Source organism: Callithrix jacchus, chromosome 6 (assembly GCF_049354715.1).
Source record: "Callithrix jacchus isolate 240 chromosome 6, calJac240_pri, whole genome shotgun sequence".
NCBI lineage: Eukaryota > Metazoa > Chordata > Mammalia > Primates > Cebidae > Callithrix > Callithrix jacchus.
Genome location: NC_133507.1, coordinates 12,740,477 through 12,747,413, shown reverse-complemented (window position 1 = coordinate 12,747,413; position 6,937 = coordinate 12,740,477). Strand labels below are relative to the sequence as shown.

Sequence of the window (6,937 nt, the reverse complement as noted above, 5' to 3'; positions counted from 1 at the left end):
ATGTTCATGGAGCAGACGTAGTTAGAAATATTTGTAATAATCTTTGGGTTTAAATTTTGGGCCCTCTTTTTGTCTTTTTCTGAATTTTAAGTACTTGAACATTTTCAACAAACCCTGAAATGAGGTTCCATAATTTCTGAAAATGTGAAGCCTTCTAAAAGCAATCAATTCATTTCAACAATTTAGACAACTGGTCATTCATTGGAACATGATCCCATGGAAAACAAATCTTTGATTCCATTGGCCTGTCAAATGGATCCTTTTCTATATTGCCTCTTTAGCAAATGGAAGAGAAATTTACAGAGAGTTAGGGCTTCACCCAATCAGTTTCAGTCTCTGTTAAGATGGGCAAAGGCACTGACCCGAGTCTTTTTGTGTTGAAATCCCTCAGTCTAAACCAGGGACTAGGAGAGCTGGTTTTGATTAACCTATACAGCGAGTCCAATGTAAATGCTATTAAAAACTCATTGAATGGTATAGAAACTGATTACTTACCCAGGGAGTTCTAAGTAAATCGAAGCAAATTGCCTGAGATTTAATTTAACAAACATTTACTAAGCATCTGCTCCACTCACAGCACTGTGCTTGGAGCGATGGGAGATGCAAAGATGAAGCAGACCCAGGCTGCCCTCCAGGAGCTCATGCTCTGGCCTGTCTGACATCCCCAGGACAGCATGCATTCTCAGTTGCAGCTTGAGAACATTTTACCCTCTGGTCAAAACTTGAGGCCAACTGGTCTCGTTTCATGGCATACAGCTGGAGAACCACCAACCTGCTTAGACAACTGTAATAAATGCCAGGGTAGGTGCTGGAAGGAGCCCATGGAAGAGAAAGAGTTCCCCCATTTTCACTGACAGCACCAGGAGGCCTTAAAAGAACACTGGGTATTCAACAGGCAGATCCTAGAGAAAAAGGCTTTCTAGGCAAGCGAGGAGGGGCTTAAATGATATTTTTAAAAAGAGCAATAATGAAGTGCTTATTCTGTGCCAGGCATTGTTCTAAGCCCTTTATAAGCGCTAACCCACTTTTTCTCACATCCATTCTGTGAGTAGGTAGGAATACTTAGCCCCAGTTTACAGATGAGGAAAGTGAGGTACCAAGAGGTTAAGTAACTTTCTCACGATCACCCAGCTAAGAATTGTGGGATAAGGATGCAAGTCTGTTTTTTTGTTTTGTTTTGTTTTCTTTTTGAGACTGAGTCCCACTCTGTCACCCAGGCGGGATTGCAGTGGCATGATCTTGGCTCACTGCAACCTTCTATTCCCAGGTTCAAGCTATTCTCCTGCCTCAGCCTCCCAAGTAGCTGGGATTACAGGCACACACCACCACATCCAGCTAATTTTAATATTTTTAGTAGAGACAGGGTTTCACCATGTTGACCAGGTTGATCTTGAACTCCTGACCTCAGGGAGATCTGCCTGCCTTGGCTCCCAAAGTGCTGGGATTGCAGGCATGAGCCACCACATGCAGCATCAGTCTATTCTTTATCATGTTGCTGTGGAGTCCTTCCAAACCTTGAGATAGGAAAATTCAAAATGTGTTCAGGTTATACTTACCTGGCAGGGGAGACACCATGATCATGAAGGTGGTTTTCCCAGGGTGAGGCTTATCCATTGCACTTTGGATGTGCTGACCCGTGCGATTTCCCCAAATGTGGGAAACTTGACTGCATAATTTGTGGTAGTTGGGGACTACGTTCCCGCTTTCCCCTGATCTTTTATAGTTCAGGAAAAAAAAAAAAAAAGAAAATGTGTTCAAGTTTCTGCATAGAGTTGGATGGTGGCTTCATGGAGATGTATAATCCACACAATTTGCCAACTAGGTAGGTGATAGATGTGAAGGTATTCTGTAAAAAATGGGAACCAGGAGAAGTATGCATCATTGGATGAATATGGATTATAGTAGAAGAGAAATATATTAGGAGGAGAGAGGGCAATTATTAATCTCTTGCAACAATCCAGGTGACAGACTGGTAAAGAAGGATATGGACTCATCGTAGTGAGGACAGAAAAAGGGGCCTTGGAAAGAAACTTTGAGAAGACAGAGTATTACACTAACCTTGGCAGGTTCTTCATGCCCCATAACATGTTCTTGCACTTGCTGTCTGGAGAAGGGTAGAACCTGTTGATGAAATGCGTGTGCCAAATTGCCAGCTTCATGCTCCGAGACCCAGGCAAAATGCTCGGTCTAAGACTTGGTGCTTTGTAGCAGAGTCTCAAGCAACTTCCAGAGAGCACTTCTGTAAACAGCACTGAGCACACCCCCCACTAATGCCCTGGTCCCAGTTTACCAGCTGACTGCTTCAGAGTCTGACTCTTTGAGGGTACTTCTGAGTTACATAAGTAACTAATGGCTTATGGAGGAAAAAAAAAGGGGGAGAGGAAAAAAGTTTGAGTCTAGTCCTTTAAAATTTTGTACTTTCTGGTCCCTAAAGTTCTGGTTATTTCAAGGTTCCAAACTTTTCCAAATCTTGTGTTTAGATTGGTATCCAATCAGTAGATATCTAAAGCACATTTCTTCACGTATCATTTATTCAAAATGTCTTTCCTTAAATGTAAAATAGATTGTCTAATGATAGCATATCCTGTTTTCACATTATTTAATCTTAAAAATGGCAAATCACACTTTTAAGAAATCAAACATGAGAGTATATTTTAACTGCCACCTAGTTGAAGGGAGGTTTTAGGCCTACATAACTAAGCAGTTCTGCTACAATTATTTAAAATAGACACTTATTTGGATACATTCAGATATTGTTGTTATTTCAGCAAGGCTTCAGAAAAAGATTTTTGAAGCAGTGGCTGTTTGAAGCTACCACTGGGAGAGAACTAGAAAGGCCATGGAAAAGAAATCAGCATTACAGATTCTAGAATCCCAAAGTCTCCCAAATGGTTTCATGAGGGCAGAACTGCCGTCACAGATCCTGAATTATTCAGACCTGTGCTTTGGAGTAACGAGGTTTTAGTATGCCGAAGATGTTGTTTAAGGCTTCTGGGGTCACTGCAGATATTAAAAATTGGTACCAAGGCTCTAGACTACTAATCAGACTATGGCAGAAGGACGCAGACACACTGCAGAATTCCTAATAATTCAAATAGGATCTGGTCAATGGCATTTTTTAAATACAGAAGCAACACATCCACATCTAATTAGTGATGAATTTGTAGGAGAAATTCTCTAGTGTCTATCTCGAGTTACGGTAAGCCACAAGGAAACAGAGCTTTGGTGTGCAAGAAAAAGCATTCTAAGGGCTAGCCTGATGTAAAGTAACCCCTACAGTGAAGTTATAATTACAATTTTGTCAAGAGAGTAGGAAAGTCAAAGATTCACAGGGAAAAAACCTATTTACGGAAAAATATTATGCTTTTCATTTGATAGAAAAGTAATTATTGCAAAGGGACTCCTGGAAGATCTTGGAGACAGTCACCCCCTCTTTAATAAGTCCTTGTGGCAGCTAAGTGGGGATCAGGAGTATTCTTTATCAGGTTTGCATTCAAGTAGCACTAAATCTATGCAGGTAGGAATTAAATAGTATCTGAGTTTAATTAAAATTATAAAAAAAGAGAAGAATGGTTGGTAGACTGCTCGACTGCATTTTAACCAGTAACCTCAGACCCTAATTAGAAATGCTTTTCATATCTTCTCTGTGCAAGGGCTTAATCTGACGTGAGTCTGTGAGCGAGGGCTTGGGGACCGGTGTTAATTCTGCATTCGATCTCAGTTTGTATGGAGGCGGGCGGCGCTGATTGACCGCACGGAAGCACAGATCCCATGACCTTGCGGGGATTTTCATGTGAGGTGTTAATTGAGAGGGTGGGTTAATCTTTGAGCATCATTGTCCCCAAGCTCTGGGCAAAGTTTGTGCTTCGTTTCCTTACTCAACAGTACATTTGATCTCTACCTTGTCCCTCCATGACAGTTTCATAAGCCTACCACAAACTCTCTCTTGATAAATTTGTTGGGGGGAAGATAAGCTCTTGCCCTCTTGTTTGATTTCATGAGCTTGTTTTTGTGCCCAGCTCAAAAGGGAGAGGAGTGTCTTGCTGAATTATATTCGAGTCCTACTTAGAGACAGATAAATGCACACACAGTAAAGATCTCAGCTTCTCCTTCTTGCTCCTCTTCTTGCCATGGCCCCTCCCTTTCTTTGCGAGGTTCAATCTCTGAGGGAAGAAAAGACATGACTTATCTGTCGGGAGAGGGAGAGCATCAAACACTAGAAGCAAATGGGTGACACATTTTAAGGAAAGATATCAATGGTATTCCATTTGAGTGCTGTGAAAATGTAATTGTTTATTCCTCTATTGCAGAAAGTGTAAAATAATCAGAAAAGCAAGGAGATATTATAGGGGATAGTATTTCTCTAGTACACACACACACACACACACACACACACACACACACACCCCTACCTCTGCAGTGTTCATATAGCACTTGTGTAATGTGCAAAAATGACAGCCTATTCCTTTTGCTTTTTAAAAATAAATAATAAATGACTTTTTCATGTGTTATTGTATAGGCCTGTCGTTTCTATCATGAGGAGTACACTTTTACTTGAGGCAGGATTAATATATACTGGCTGACCTTAAAAATGACTCCCAAGTGAGCAGGAAGGTAGTTAAAAGAAGCAGAAGTAATGGTGTTCACACAGGAAACACAGAGAAATAACAATGATTAAAGAAAAGATTATGAAAAGGCACAAACGTTAGCTGTCCTTGACATGCAATGCATTTCTCTGATTTGTTTCATTACTGCAGCTGTGGATGAGTTTAATTACAATGCTTCAAGACCCTTTTCAGCGCCATTGCTGAGAAGCTGAGAGAACTCAGTGGAACTGTGGACAGCCACAGTCCCCGCCTGCCTGAGGGGCTGAGGGAAGAGGCGGGGGGCTTGTCACACAATGGGTCACTGTGCTCTGCCAGTGGTAGGCTTCCTCTAACGCCTTCTCTGCCTTGGCGAGGCAGGGGTAAAGAAAGAGGCAGAGGTGTCAGGCTGCTGGTCCAGAGAAGTTGTCAGTTTCACTGGACACCACCAGAATAAGATGAAGCCTCTGCTCCAGTGTGAACGAGTGGCCTCCATACCAGCTCCTGCCTGCACGGTCCCTCCTTTTCCAGCCTAGCTTTTAATTATTTCCAATAGTCTAGTTAATTAATATGAAACAAAAATTCTTGTTATTCGAGTTTATTTCAAAGAATATTGATAAAGTAATATTCCTCGTCTTCCTCATGTTAATAAGTTAATGTCTTTAACATTTAAAGACGTTTCGGTTCTGAACAGAAAACTAACGTTTGGCCAGCACAGTTATGGAGTCTTTCTTCACATACTGACTGGAGTAATACATTGACGTATGATCACTTGCTTAACGAATCCCTAGGTACTCAGATTCCTCCAAATCACACAGTTTTAGTGAATGGAGAAAGAGAAACTGTTTCTAAGTTGCCAAGCACATCATAAAATTATTTTTATACTTGTTTTGTGTGAGAAAAGTTATTTTTTAAAAAAAACCTCTTGGTTCTTCAAAAGCATTATCCTTTTCCTTTATTAGATTTTTGACTCCTTTTCAAAGGAAGAACTTGGATGTAACATACACAGATGTGTGCTTAATTCTAGCCATGGTTAAAAGCAGCAGGCCCATCTCAAGACACTTGTATTTCATCCATTTGTCATGCCTCTGCCTTAAAAGAAACCAAAATCCTTTAGTTTCATTAGTGTTGCAATCAGCTTCCTTTATCTTGAGGCTTAGGGTCTGTATGGCTTGGGGGTCATGCCACAGGGAAAATCAGTGTTAAAAAGCAATCATTTCCATCACTGGCTCTGAGCACAAGAAGGCTGCTATGTTACCCCAACATCCAGTATCTGGTTGTGATTGCTGCTGCTTCATTCTGAGATCAGATTTCAAATTCAAGTTTGACTTTGGTTTCTTGAAGGAAAAGGTTTCAGGAGCTGGGTAAACAGCCTCAGCCTGCACCAAGGGGATTAAGAGGTAGGGCTAAGAGTGGAGGGAAATTGAGGATATGACAGAGGCCACAGTGAGTTCAAACAAAATTTGGCCTACAGAATGCAGGAAAAATCCCCTGGTGACAGGTGCCATCTTGTGGGTCATTCTGCCACTCTGCCCCCTGCCACTTTTTATAACAAGAACAGATAAAGGAGAACTGGATGCTGAGAGCCTTAGAATTGGAAAAGTAATTCAAGAGGATGTGAGGGAAGTTGGCTCCCGGCTTTACCCAATATTGTAAGCATCAATATTTTGCTTTCCAGCTTTGAGTGCTATTACAAAATTTAAAGGGGTGTATAGCGGGAGAAAAAAAAATAGATGTATAACAAAAAATGTCTATTTCAAATACAGGATATAATCATTTCTAAACATCTTAAAATGTTTGCTTCTTGAGAGACATGTGCAAAGTAAGTTCTTGCTTGGGCAAGACACATCCCAAAACTACTTCAATTAAAATGTGTCAGTTCTAAGGAATGTGTTTCTGACATCTGTAAGCATTTTGAGTTCAGGCAGATATTCTGGTCAGCAAATTTCTTTGAGATAATTACTTTGAACTGTCTCCCATGTAATTCACAGGTCCACCAATATAAGATCTCATCCTTTTTCTCTTACATTGGTGGACCTGTGAATTAGGATGAATTGAATTGGATGGTCTAATAAAGAAAAACAGAAATACTCTAAGTAGCTAAGAAGTTGGCACTAACAATACAGGTAAAGGTTCATTTTTTAAAAATTTATGGGTTTTTCACACTTTGCCAGGTGATCATACTCTTTAAACATTCAGAAAGAGACACATTTCTTTGGAAGATGGGGGAAGATGCAGTACTCCATAGACAATGCTCAATGTCTGTGGTGCAAAAATGAACAATTTTTGCACGATAGACATTGGGCCTGGCACCAGAGTGCTTTATGATAAAATATGTCCCTCATGAGAAAAGT

At 40.6% G+C, this 6,937-nt stretch overlaps 1 non-coding gene across 1 annotated transcript; it reads left to right on the top strand.

The window, feature by feature from the left end:
• Window positions 1-1,548: 1,548 nt before the first annotated feature.
• Window positions 1,549-1,712, top strand: LOC118155064 (U1 spliceosomal RNA). The gene has a single exon (XR_004745294.2). It is a non-coding gene; the product is annotated as a U1 spliceosomal RNA (small nuclear RNA).
• Window positions 1,713-6,937: the final 5,225 nt, after the last annotated feature.